Here is a 14113-nt window from a genome sequence, read left to right on the forward strand (position 1 = left end):
GACATTTCAGTCTTGGCAATTGTGAGTAATGCCACAGTGAACATGAGAGTGTAGATATCCCTTCGAGACGCTGATTTTATTTCCTTTGGGGGCGCAGAGGTGGGATTGCTGGATCACGTGGTGGTTCTACCTGTGGCCAGGCTTTTCTTTGCCCTGTGATTGGACTCATTAAACTAACTAAGGGATGATGAATGAACGATTCCACCTGACTCTAGATGGAAAAGAGACTTTCCCGTAGACCTTCGAGAATGAACATTGTGCCAGTCGGGACACCTTGGCTGTTAGTAACAGAAACCCTTTAATTCAGATTTGCATAGAAGATAAAAAGACTTATTTTCTCACATACAAGAACTCCACAGGGAGGTGGGATTCAAGGTTGTCTAGTTCAATTTAATGTAGGGACTCAAACAGATCCCAAGGATGTGGGTTTTTCCATCTTGACACTCTGCCACTGGCAGTTCGGCTTTGTCCTTAAGCTACCTTCTCTCATGGTCACAGGATGGCTGCTGGAGTTCTGGGTGTCACATCCACACATGACAACCTCCAAAGGAAGAAGAGAGGCCATCTTTTTTTAGGCGGCACATTTATTAATAGTGATAAATCCTTTCCCGGAGGTCTCTAATCCCTCACCTCAGTGACCAACGGGGCCACAGGCTTGCTCTAACCCTGCCACTGATGAAGGGAATCCGACCACTAGGGTTGACCTCCCCTGATTAGGATTTACCGATGAGTCACGCGGTGGGAGGGGCAGGACGCTTAACAAAATCAAGACTCTCTCGGTGAGGAAGGAGGATGGAATTGAGTTGGGATGGATGGCAGAAGTGAGTTGGGACGGATGGCAGAAGTGAGTTGGGACGGATGGCAGAAGTGAGTTGGGACGGATGGCAGAAGTGAGTTGGGACGGATGGCAGAAGTGAGTTGGGATGGATGTCCAACGCGCGGCAAGCATGAACCTCACTTCTCGCGACTTCACCCAACCCCGGTTGGATCCGTACAGCGATTTCAAAAGGCAGTCCCTGCTAGTAAGGACAGACTCGCTGGGTTTTAGTCCGCTCTCAAAATGCTCACGCCAAGTCCTCCCATTCGTTATAAGACCGTGAGTCTTTACGAGCAGGCAAGAGTCCGTTGCTGTTGCTTGGAGCACTGATGTTGGACTGCAGTCGACAGGCCGCCCCTGGCTTCAGTCCAGGCGTCCCTCAGCCTGTACCGCGTTCTTTGCCCGGCAAGACAGATGGCCACCACGGTAACAACATAAATGCCCCCTCTGACTCCACCACCGAAATAAACAGAAATGAAAAGGAAATAGGGAGCTTCAAACTGGTTCTTCCCCCCAGCAATTTCCTGAGATGCCCCAGCTAGAAGCAGCCTAAATGGGCAGGCTGGGGGTTGGTCTCGAATTAAAACAAAAAACAAAACAGAACAAAAAAACCCCGGAAAGCCCAGACAAGATTGTAGAGACGGCTCCTTTCTTCTCGCTTAACTCCTGGGGTCGGCAGGAGAAAAGAAAAGGGACTAATGTAAAAAACGATTTAGTTAGTCGTCAGGAACTGGAACTGGCCACCTGCTGGTCAGATGCTACCATAGACATGCTATTCACTGGAACAGTGTCTTCAAAAATTAGGATCTGTAGCACAGATTTAAAAATCTATCCGGGTCGCAAGCTCTTGCAAAATCCCGCTCTCCCTAAAGACCATCGCTGCCTGGGGCTGTCCCCGGGGACAGGGCTCACCTTGTCCACTTGGCCACAGTCCTCACCACACGTTAATGTCCACCCCTCCCTGCTTATCTGGGTGCGTTACCTGCCTACCCACTCTAGGCATGGAGGTTACGATCCCAGTTTAAGGTATGTGGGGGGCAAGGGGACTACTCCACGCCTTTTTCAACAATATCGTTTAAACTCCTGTCCCTGCTTGCGATTCTCTAGTCGTGTGAGCAATGTTTTGAAAGGGTTTTACCGCATACCATTTGCTGTCCCGACTGATTCTGAAGACTCACTCCCTTCCTAGCCGGTGGCCGGAAAAAGTAAGAAAGTCTGTTTAAGGAGAGGCAAAATCGGGGCACCTGGATGGCTCAGTCGGTTGAGCGTCCAAGTCCTGGTTTTGGCTCAGGTGGTGATCTCACCGTTCATGAGATCGAGCCCCGCGTGGGGCTCTGTGCTGTCAGTGAGGAGCCTGCTTGGGATTCTCTCTCTCCCTCTCTCTCTGCTCCTCCCCTGCCCGCATTCCCTCTCTCTCTCTCTCTCAAAATAAATAAATAAACATTAAAAAAAGGGGGGCAAAATCACTAGACAATGCCATTCACTCTGAAATGTTGCTGGTAAAAAACGTCCTTGGTGAGGGAACCAAGCTGGAATCGAATCTCAGGGGGAACTCAGGACCAGACCATGTAACCCCAGAGATTCTTCTGTGAGGCTCTCACTGTATCTGGAAACAAACCAAACAGCAAGACCCTACGTGGAATCCTGATGAAGAACTCTGGTCTGTGTGGCACCCACCCCGTCTGACCTCCCCTGCTTCAAATAATCTTGTGGCTCTTCATGTGTGTGTGTGTGTGTGTGTGTGTGTGTGTGTGTGTGTGAGAGAGAGAGAGAGAGAGAGAGAGAGAGAGAGAGAGAGAGACGTGTGAAGTGAGAACCTCTCTCAAAATTTGAAGATGTCAAGAGGCGTCTACGTCCGGCTTCAACCCCGGCGGGGCAGTGGCGCCCCCTCCCCTCCACCCTCCTCACTCGCGCAGGGGCCGAGGCCTGGGCCCCGCCTTTGACTTATTCTCTCGCCTTGGGGTTGACTTTCTTCCTTTTGGGTTGGCCGAAAGCCCAACAATGCGATCTCAACCACCTGCCCCTTAAACGAGAAGCCATTTATCAGTTGACACTTAAAGGAAATGGGTCACAGGCGTCCTAGCCGAGGCGGGTGGCAGGAGGATGCCGCCTGTGGCCCCGGTGCACGACCAGAGTGACTCCGAGGTGGCCGCGTTTCTGGCACCGCTGGGTAAGCCTGTGGCTTCCAGAGTGATCGAGGGAAGGAAATCTCTGGCCTCACATGGTGGCTGGGGTGACTTATGGCTTTAGTTTCTAGGAGACCCCCACCAGGATCCGTCCGTAGGTTTTAGATTTCCTGCTCAACCAGAAGGCCGACACCCCAAACTCTTTATTAAGAAGTCCCACTGTGAAGCCCAGTATTCGTCCGCACGTGGCCTCTCAGTCCATCTCCTTCTCGATGGATGTTCAAATGGTTTTCCTGTTGCCACATGGCCCCGGTGGTCTCTCTGTGTGCGTCCCTGGGTTGCACCCAAGTGCCACCCACACCTGGGTGAGCTTTCCCAAGTTCATGACAAATCATGGAACTCTGCTGCTCAAAACTTCCCATAGTCTCTCTCTATTCTCAGGTGGAAGGTCAAATCTCTAGAACAGTCTGTTGCCCTGCCTGGTCTGGCTGCTGCCTCCAGCCTCGCTTCTCCCCACTTGGGTCTCACTGGTCTCCTTTTTAGTTCCATGGATTTACCAAGCTCTTTGTGGCTGCAGGACCTTTGCACGTTCTGCTGCCCACCCCCCCTCGCCTTTTACATTCATGTCTTGACTTAAATGTCACTTCCTCAGAGAACCCATCCCTTTCATCACCACTCCTCCCAAGTAGGTGAAACTTCCTTTTTTATTTGAAAACCCTGAGATAATTATAGATTCACATGTAGTTGCAAGAAATAATACAGAGAGATACCTTGTACACTTTGCCCAGTTTCTCTTAATGGTAATACTTTGCAAAGTTGTAGTACGATATTGCAACCCGGATGCTGACATTGAAATGGTCATCTGATTTTATTCAGATTTCCCAGTTACACCTGCACCCGCTTGTGTGTGTGTGTGTGTGTGTGTGTGTGTGTGTGCGTGCATTTTGGGCTCCGCACACTTCTAGCACTTTGCAGGTTCGTGTATCCACCGCCACCATCAAGATACGGAACGGTTTGGGGGCACCTGGATGGCTCGGCTGAGCATCTGACTCTTGATTTGGGTTCGGGTCATGATCCCAGGGTTGTGGGATTGAGCCCCACATCAGGCTCCACGCTGTGCATGGAGTCTGTTTGAGATTCTCTCTCTCTCTCTCTCTGCCCCTCTCCCCTGCTCACGCATGCTCTGTCTCTAAAGAAAAAAAAAAAAAAGATACTAAGCAGTTTCAACACTGTGCTGTCCCTCTTGACGCCCTTTTGTACTTCATTCTCTGCCCTGCCATCACCCTCCGCCTGGCAATCACTCATCTGTCCTCCATTTCTCAAAGTTGTCATTTCAAAAGTATATAAATGGGAGCGTAGAGAACACAAGTCTTTTGGAATTAGCCTTCTTCCCTCAGCATGATTCCCTGGGGATGCGTTTGAATTGCCACATGTGTCCATGGTTGACACTTTCTATTTTGCTGAACAGGATTCTGTGGTTTGTGAGTCACTTTGTTCAGCCACTCACCTGCGGGGTGGTGGGGGGGGATTTGTGGGCTGACTCTGGTTCCGAGCTGCCACGACCATTCTTGTGCAGGTTTTTGTGTGAACATAAGGTTCCAAGTTTCCAACTCACGTGGCAGCCCTCGGTACTGTATCCCGTCCCTCAAGTACAGCCCAGCTGTGTGTGTCATCGGATCCCATTCGGGGTCAAGTCACTTGGGGTTGGTTATCAGATACTACCCAGCCTTGGGTCTCCATAGGCTCCTTACTAGCCAGTGTATAAATACACGAAACGACAGCAAATCCCCAACGCTGTTACCTTTCACGTAGTGAAGTCCTGAACCCCCACCCCCTGCCTGAGAATGTAACCTTATTTGGAAATCATGTTCATTATTAATGAGGGAACTTAAAGTCTTACTGAAGTGGGGCAGGCCCCTAATCCAATACGACTGTGTCCTTATGAAAAGGGGACATTTGGATGGCACACACGCATGGAGAGTGCCATCTGAAGACAGGGGTTATGCTCTCACAAGCCAATGAATTGCCAGAAGCTAGAGGGGTGCCTGGGTGGCTCAGTTGGTTAAGAGTCGGACTCTTGATTTCAGCTCAGGTCATGATCTCACGGTTCGTGAGATCAAGCCCCGCGTCAGGCTCTGTGCTGACAGCTCAGAACCCAGAGCCTGCCTCGAATTCTGTGTCTCCCTCTCTCTCTGCCCCTCCTCCAATCACACTCTCTCTGTCTCTCTCTCTCTCAAAAATTAATAAACATTAAAAAAATGTTAAAAATACATTCAAGTTAATTAACATATAACGTATAGAGTAGTATTGATTTCGGGAGTGCACAACAGTATTTAAAATTTGTAATTTTGACCCTGCGGTGCAAATAACAAATAATGAAACATTTTTAAACGGCCCTTATTGCCGGCCCTGCTGGAAAGGAAGCATTGCAGTATAAGGAAGCTTCTAGTGTGCGATCAGCAGGTGAAGTTCTCAAAATGGCCATCAGATGGCACCCTCAGCCAAATTACTGAAAATAAGTGCATTAGCTGGGCACAACTTTGCAGCTGGGAGGACAGTAGAGGCCCTGAGGTCTAGCCCCCTTTGTTTCACAGCCCAGGAACTCCAGGCAGACAGACGACTTTGCCTGAAGCCACATATCAAGGTGGTGGCGGAAATGAGGTTCCCGTGCCCTCCTAACAAGAAATCCAGTCATCTCTCTGTGATGGTACTTTCAAAGGGGCGCTTCTCACCCCGAATGAAACAAAATCCGCAAAAGACAGAGGAGAGTCGTTTGAATCCTCACACAGCCCTGTGAGTTGAGTACAAAGCCTTGCAGGCGAACCCTAGAGCCTGGAACAGAGGCTTTGTTTGGTCAAATGCTAGGCAGTCACATTAACAGGGGGCTCGTTTGCTTTCACAGGGGAGTGGGGGAGGACAAAGGAGGGGAATTCACAGATGCAACAAGACGGACTGATCCTGGGGAAGTAAGAAGACTGTGGCCAGGGAAACCAAAGAGAGATCCCTGGGGAGATGCGCTTTGAACTAGGGTTAGACATGGAGGAGAGGAGAAAAGGCGACAGACACGGGACAGTTAGCATGCATCCAGGTGAGAAAGCAGGAGCAATCCTACATGTCAGCAGGCCTGGGCTGTGCAAATGGCACCCTGGTTCCCTTGGGCCTCAGGCCTCCCTCTTTTCATGCTCGCTCTCCTCGCAGGCACCCCCACCCCCATCTCTACCTCTCTGAACGGCCCTGGACAGAAAAGGTCCTCTCCGGCCAAGCTTTGGCATCACAGAATAAAGTTAAGGGACTGCTCTCTTTCCAAGAGAGCTGGCATTTTCGCCTGGTCTGTCATGTGGGACGGAAGGGTATTGCCCACCTTGAGTAATAAAATGGAGATGGAAATGGGGGGAACAAGATGCCGTCCAGGTTGCTTGTTTAGAGCTGAGGGTCTCTGCCACCAAGAGGGGTCGACGGGGAAGGAAATGGGTGAGTGAGGAAGGGCAAAGACGAGCTGAGAGTTGAAACTTGCAGGAGAAGCACCGGGGGCCAGGCTCACCTGGCAAGGGAGCAGCAAAATGAAGACGCTTTTTAGGGAAATTATTCCAACACAAGGGCCTGAAGGGGATGGAAGCGGCAAGAGCTCGGCGGAAAGACCGTGCTGTGTCTTTTAGACGACTTCGGGGTATAATTCACATATGCTATGATTTCACCCACTGACGGTAGGCTGTTCAATGGTTTTCAGCATATTCAAAGATACGTGCCATAATCCATCATCACAGCCCATCTTAGAACATTTCCATCATCTCAAGAAGAAATCCTTTATCTATCGCCCCCTCTGTCCCCATGCCCGTGTCCCCCAGCACGAAGCAGCAGCAAATCGATTTTCTGTCTATGTGGATTTCCCCATTCTGGACTTTCGTATGAATTTCCACGTGTGTGGTATGGGGTCTTTTGTGACTGGCTTCTTTCACTTAACATCATGCCCTCCAAGCCGCACGGGCGTTCTGACCCCTCCACATGCTCACCAACGCCGCTGGCTGCTGAGTTTTTGATCCTAGCCATGCGGATAGGCGTCCACGCCTCGTGGCACTTTTGTGTTCCATTCCCCTGGTGACCCCGCGTATCAGGTATTTTTCGTGTAATTTTCTCCCTTGCTTGTCAATTCTCCGTTTCATTGACTTCCCCTCTGATGCCTGTTACTTTCTCCCTTCTGTTCACCTCAGGTTTCGTCCGACCTTCTTTTTTAGTGTCTTAAGGCGGAAGCTTAGGTTGTAGATTTCAGGCTTTCTCAGTGCGGGCAATTTGCTGCTCAACATCGTTCTAAGCCCTGCTCTAGCTACATCCCAGAAATGCGGGTATACTGCACCTTAATTTTCCTTCACCTTAAAGCATTTTCTACAGGGGAAGACCCTCCAGGTGGAGGTGTCCCCCAAGACACTCCAGAGCTTGGGGGAAGGCATAGGCGTGGGAGAGCTCAGGACAAGTTCAAGGGCGAGCCGAGGTGGGCAAAAGCAGAGGGCTTATGGAACAGAGTGTGTGATGAAGGAAGGGAAGTTGGAGCCTTAGGGTAGAAAGGACTGAAAAGTTTATACTAAATGAGTCTCAGATCATCGGGTACCATGGTTAGGACGCTGTGTTATTTCACTTTCTTCCTAGATGTGGAACGAGAGAAGGGGCCGGTGGGGGCTGGGCCGCCACCGATTACTTTCCAGGCAGCAGGAGATACTGGCAGCATCTGCGAAACACCTGCATCCCGGCCCCCTGTAGGAAGCAAGAATGCGGTCTTGTGCTTTTCATCCCTGGCTAGTTTTCCAGTTTAAAAAATGACAGCAATATTTTAAAGTGTATTTATTTTTGAGGGAGAGAGAGAACGCGAGTGAGGGAGGGGCAGAGAGAGAGGGAGACAGGGAATCCCAAGCAGGCTGTGCACCGTCAGCACAGAGCCCGACGTGGGGCTTGAACTCATGAACTGCAAGATTAAGAGCGGAGCGGAAATCGAGATTTAGACGCTTAACCAAACTGAGCCCCCCCAGGTGCCCCAATAATGGCGATTGTTGTTGCCGATTCTTTCTCTTTTGAAACCCTCTTTCCTCAGTTTCCGAGCCACCACACTTCCCCGGTTTCCTTCTGTCACTCCCCTGGTTCCTCCAACGCTGGCCACCAAATGCTGGCGTTTCTCAAGGCTCTGACCTCGGTGTCCTCCCACTACCCTGGGCCCCCTCCCCCTGGGCAATCTCCTGTATGCCCATGGCTTCAATTATCTTCTGTTGCCCGAGCTCAGCGCCCGGATCCTTCCCCTGAGCCCCAAACCAGTACTTGGAATTGTCTTCAGTCAAACGCATTTGACCAACACTGAACTAAAACCAAAAATCATTTCTCAGCCTTTTGGCTAAGTTCGAGCCAAAGTAGTATCTGTTCTTAGCAGTTTAAGATCTGATAAGTCCTGGAGCTGAAGACAATATACTCAATGGATTTGGGGAGCAGGGAGAGGGAATACAGGTTGCTATGTTCACTCTGCACATGACCCCATATTGCAGGAATGGTGCACACACACCCCCCCCACACACACACATATACACCAGGGGCAGCAGCAACAACAAAAAACTGAACTGACAATCTCCTCATTCAACCTCCAACCTGGCCACCTTGTTGCCACACGAGGCCAAGCTTCCATTTTCCCTCAGTTACTGCAATAGCTTTCTGATTGGTCTTCTAGAACCTTCTCTTCCCTCTTTCCAAGCTCTTCTCCACGCTATATAGGCAGGATGGTCTATAGGACATGACCGTGTCACCACCTGCAGCGGACGTGAGTTAGTTTTGGGTTCTCCTATGTTGGGAAATCCCCTGCCTTATGAGTCTTGGCAAGCCACATACTTCTTCTCCAAGTTGTCCTATGGATCCCGCCAGACCAGCCTCGTTGGAGAGCCTTAAACAAGCCCTGCTCCCTCTTCCTTTGCCGATGCGGTGACCTCCTGTACCCCTCAACTCCTCCCTGTTTTCTTCTGTTTCCCCTTCAGGGTTCAGTCTGTCACTTCCTCGGGGAAGTCTGCCGTGATTTCGTGACTTCACAGGCTAAGGCAGCTTTCCTTGTGATAAGGTGTCATAGAATGTGGCACTTTCTCTGGGGATCACACACCCCTTGTGTTAGTTATTGCTCATCAATTACTGGGTGCTTCCATGGGGTCAGGCACTGAATATTCTGAGAAGAATCTGACAGCGGCCTTTAAGGATCCTACAGTTTCACCGGGGACCATAGACAACACTACGGGATAAGTACTAGAAAAGCCTCAAGTGGACATCGACAAAGTGCTCTTGGGTGTGTGCTGAAGAGGGAACAAGGAACTGACTGCTGCAGGAATGCAGGCCAGGGGCACGGAGGGCAGTGGCATCTGAGTCAGGTCCTGACGGAGGTTGCCGGGAGCGGGAGGGTGGGAAGTCCTTCCAGGCAGAGGGACCATCTGTGCTCAGAGCCACAAAGTGAAAAAGCACATGGTGGGCCAGTGAGATGCCGGGTACTCGGGTGTCACTTGAACGGAGGGCAAGAAAGGAAAGAGGGAAAGAGGAAGGCAAGGAAAGAGGAAGAGTGCCAGAGACAAGCCTGGAAAGATGGGTCGGCTCAGATTCAAAAGAGCCTCAGAGGCCATACTCACCAGGAGCTCAGCTCTTGTCCCGTTGGCCTTAAGGAATTGTTTCAAGCAGAGGAATTGTTTGAGATACTAATTCTGGCTATAGTGTGAAGGGTTGATTGAAGATTGATTGCCAAGCAGATCCATATGGAAGCCACATCTTTATAGCTCCAGAGCCTAGCAGAGAAAGAGAAAGAGAAGGAGAAAGAGAAAGAGAAAGAGAAAGAGAACTCAATAAATGGTTGTAAATGAATCATGAAGAAACCACCATAACATCGGAGCATATGTGGTAAGTGCCGCAAAAGAAACGCTGCCTGGGGGAGAGAGAATGAAGCCCCAAACTAGAGAACTGGCAGAGAACGTCAAGGACAGATGAATGTGGAAGTGTTCTGAAGTAAAAGCAACGCAGCTAAGTAATTAACTGCAGGTAGGCGTTAAAGGAATGAGTGAATTAGGTCTAGGTGTGGCTGACAGTGACACAAAATAGACTTAAAATCACCCTGATAGCAATCCAGAGCTACCGATGGTGCTCCGGTGTCAGGGACTTAGCACATATGGTCCCTTCTGTCCTGTTACTCAACCCCCTCAACACATGGCTTCATGACATGGTCCAAGATGGGTTCTCCGGCACCTGCCTTTCACACCTGCCTGGGGGCAGCAGACTCAGGAACGGGGCAGGGGCAGGGCGGGCTGGTCACCTTTAAGAACTTGCTTCCTAGAAGTGTCTTCCTTCTAGGACACTGGTATAGATTTAATCATATCTAATTGGCAGGAAGGCCGGGAGATGTCTTGCTTCTGGGCGGCTAAGATTTGGAGGCTATATGGCTGAGAAAAGCAAGAGGTGGAAAGGACATGGAAAATAACTTGTCCCAAGGCTTCAAGAATGATTCTCATATCCCTTGGGTGGCTAGGAATGAAGACAGAAGGGTTTTAAGGAGGTTTATTGGAAGCCACAGAGCACAGATGAGTACGTTTTGTTTGGAACGTAATCTATTTTGGATGGCCTCTGGAACACCACATGGAGAAAAACAGTAGGTACTTGAAAACATATGAGGAAATGGGTCCGTTCCTCTACTGAGACCATGCTCCTCGAGGATGGAGATCCTTTTTAAAACAATTTTTTATTTATCTATTTTTATTTATCAGAGAGAAAGAGTGTGTGTGAGTGGGGGGGGGGGCAGAAGGAGAGGAAGAGAGAGCATCTCAAACAGGCTCCGCACTCAGTGGGGAGTCCTATGTGGGGCTCGACCTGGGACCATGACCTGAGCGGAAATCAAGAGTCAGATGCTCAAGTGATTAACCCCCCCCCCCCCCCCCCCCCGCCCCAGCGGGCATTGTCGGGGAGGGTGGAGATTCTTATGGTCCATCACTACATGCCTGCCTCGCCTTACGGGTCTCCAGAAGGGATCAAGATTGCAGGACAATTCAGAAGGTGAAAGAATTCAAGGTCCATTTTTTAAATATATAAAAGTGCCAATGGAGAGACTATATATAGACTCCAGCTACTGTTAGCACTGGAAAGAACTTTCTCAGGGAACTTTTGAAGAAAGGCACCATTGTATACCATCCATCCAAAACCTACTGTGAACACACACCCACGCCAAGTACTGAGCAGAGGAAAACTTCTTCTAAAATGAGGTGTTACATCTCAGGCGTGTTAGGGAAGGTGCTGAGGGAGGAGGAGACATCTTGGAGATCCAGCTCTGGTGTGTGGGGGGGGGGGCGGGGGGACGGGGGTTGAAGGTCACGACCAGGCAATGTCACAGCTACGCTGACCCACAGATCGCCCCACTTTTCAGGCTGAGGGGCGGCGCCGCTGCACCTGCTTTTAGGAAGCCGACCCGCCGAAGATGGGGGGGAACTTGGCGTTCTCCAAGGGTCTTCCAGAGCTGTGAGAGACGTGGCCAAGGATCCAGACGATTTAATCCAGTTTTACGAAAGGGGGGGTTACAGTGAGTAATTAAGGCACAGTTAAAGAATTAATCACTAATGAGTCATTAACTCTGCCCACTATTGTACAGTTAACAAGCCGAGGCCAGATTATTAGAGCCAGTTCCCAATTAAGGGGACGACTTTGGCCACAAAGCACACCATCCGCCTCTTGAACGGTCCGGCGCGCCCGCCGGGCGCTGCGGGGCCGCGCCTTTCCCAGGCCAGTTAGGACGCAGGCCGAGCCCCGAGGGCTGCTGCGCAGCTCGCGCTTGCTGTGCAGAGAGGAAGTGCCGGCTTTTTCATTAATTTTATCTTCCCCGGAAATCTTTTCCTGCTGGGCTCCTGGAGGCTTGGATGCTGTTCGTGTATTAAGGTTCTGTTGGTGAAAAGGAGCGCTCGGATGGAGACTGGGAAGCGCAAGCGGCGAGGCTGGGGGGCGGGAGCCGCGACGCGGGACGTCCAAAGTTAAGGTCGCTGGGACGGCTGAGTCCGCACTCCTGATGTTCCCACCGGCCACCGCCCGCGGGACGGACGAGGCTCTGGGGAGCGGAGTCCTGGGCGGCCCCCGCTTCCAGAATCTGGCCGCAAAGCCTTTCAATTAACCGATGAACTTGGCCGAGAGAGGGGGGGATTAGGATTCCCTGTCTCCGCTTTTTGGATTCTGGATTAACTGGAGATGGGAGTGGGGGGCGGGAAGGGATTTCCCATCTCCCACACTTGAAGGATCTGTTTAAAATAAGTCAATACATCGGGGCCACCCCAGGCCAATTGCTGACCGCTGGCCGAAGCCTGCCCCTCTCAGGGGGTCTCTCCCAGTCCTCCCATCCTGTGTCACCCACACCGTTCCCGACCAACCCTCCCGGGCGGCAGGGGTGAAAACTCGGGCCCGCAGGGCGCAAAGCGGCACACCCAAGCCACCCAATCCCGGATGAAAGCCTGGACGGGCCCGGGGCCGCAGCGTGGAGGACACGGAGCAAGGAGGGCCCCGCGGCCGCCCCGGGACTCCGTGGCTCCAGAAACGGGTGACCCTCGGTCCCCTGCGTCCCCGCGGGAGAGAAAAATCGCCACCCAGAAGCCGGAGCCCACGCACGCAGTATGATCACGACCCTCCCACGGGCAAGAAGAGACGCCTCCAAAATGGGGAAAACGGGAAAACTGAAACGCCCCGCGACGCTGGGGCGGTGGCCGGGGCGGCAAGGCTCCGCGCGTCGGGGATCTCCGGGCCCTGGGTCCCCGCGGCGCACACGCGCGGGAGCGCCCCAGCTCCCCAGGCCGCGCCCGACTCCGCCCTTCTCTCGGAGTGGCCCAATCCGAGGCGTCCTTCCCCGCCCCGCCCCCCGGCCTGGAGCCCCGCCCCGCGCGGCTCGGAGCCAGGGACGCGGGAGCGATTCTGCAGCAGACTCACCTGCTTTCCTCCCGCGGCGCGTCACCGCCCAGGTTGTCTTCTGGGGAGGAAGCTCCCAAGGCCTGCCTCTTAGATTGACTGAATGCAGTCAACCCGAATGAGCGTCTGCCTCGAGACCCAGGCCGCTGTGCTTGGGCGGCAGTGTCTTTCCTCCCCAAACCCTGTAGACCCACTCCCACCTGGTTCTCGCTCCCCTTCGGGGGACACTGGAAGCTCTCCGCGGCCAAACCCGCAGCCTCATCACGGAAGGCTCAGGAACCATTTCTCGAGCGCAGGAGACCCCTTCCCCCGAGTCCCGGAGGGACTCGTGCCCGCCCCAAATCAGAGCCGGCACGATCTAGCTTCGGAAGCCCGGGCTCCACCTTGGCCAGCGCCTGCGCAAAGTGTTTTCTGCAGCCGGGAACTCGAGCAGCTTCCCGTGTTTCGGGGTCGTCTGGGGCTTAATGTTCTTTAGCGAAAGTCATTCTCACCTCCAGCCTGAGTTAAGTCCTGGCTTCCCACTTCTTCTGCACCTCTACTGCTGGAGCTCCTAGGCTGCCCCCAGGAATGGGGGGGAGAGGGGCGCTGGGGCTGATGGAAGCCCAGGAACGACCCCTCACACCTCAGGACCTTAATTCCCCAAGTGGCCTAATGAGTTGTTCCCGGGAATCGAAATAGGAGCGCTGACTCAGCAAGTGTGTCCTGAACAGTGCGCTGTGGTCGTGAACTGACCAGAGCTTCGGGCCTTTCTACTTACAAGCAGTATTCACTGATGCTACCTCCCTGTGCCTCAGTTTCCTCATTTATAAGATGAGGCTAATTGTATCTTCCTGGCATGGTCCCTGTGAGGCTTAAATGAGTCAATCGACGTAAGCTGCTTGCGGGAATGCCGGCCTGTGGTAAGCTTTCAACAATCATTAGCTGTTAGTATTTTGATCATTTTCCAAGGACGTGTCCCTGACGTCCAGGCAGGGCTCACTCTGTTGGTGTCCAAAGAGAGGGTTTAGAATATTCATTCTCACACTAAGTAGTATAAAAGAGGAGAAAGAAGTGATGGAAAGGTACCGATGAAAAAAGAATAGGAAGAAACATAGCATAAAGAGGCAAAATGAGGGGTGCCTGGTGGCTCAGTCAGTTAAGCGTCGGACTTCGGCTCAAGTCGTGATCTCCTGGCGTGTGGGTTCGAGCCCCACGTCAGGCTCTGTGCTGACGGCTCTGAGCCTGGAGCCTGCTTCGGATTCTG

General features: G+C 52.1%; 1 non-coding gene across 1 annotated transcript; it reads left to right on the forward strand.

Moving 5' to 3' along the window:
- The first annotated feature begins 8297 nt into the window (after positions 1-8297).
- Positions 8298-8487, forward strand: LOC122204321. Its single transcript, XR_006195615.1, has one exon. It is a non-coding gene; the product is annotated as a U2 spliceosomal RNA (small nuclear RNA).
- The last annotated feature ends 5626 nt before the right edge of the window (positions 8488-14113 follow it).

The sequence above is a fragment of the Panthera leo genome, chromosome D3 (assembly GCF_018350215.1).
Source record: "Panthera leo isolate Ple1 chromosome D3, P.leo_Ple1_pat1.1, whole genome shotgun sequence".
Classification (NCBI taxonomy): Eukaryota; Metazoa; Chordata; class Mammalia; order Carnivora; family Felidae; genus Panthera; species Panthera leo.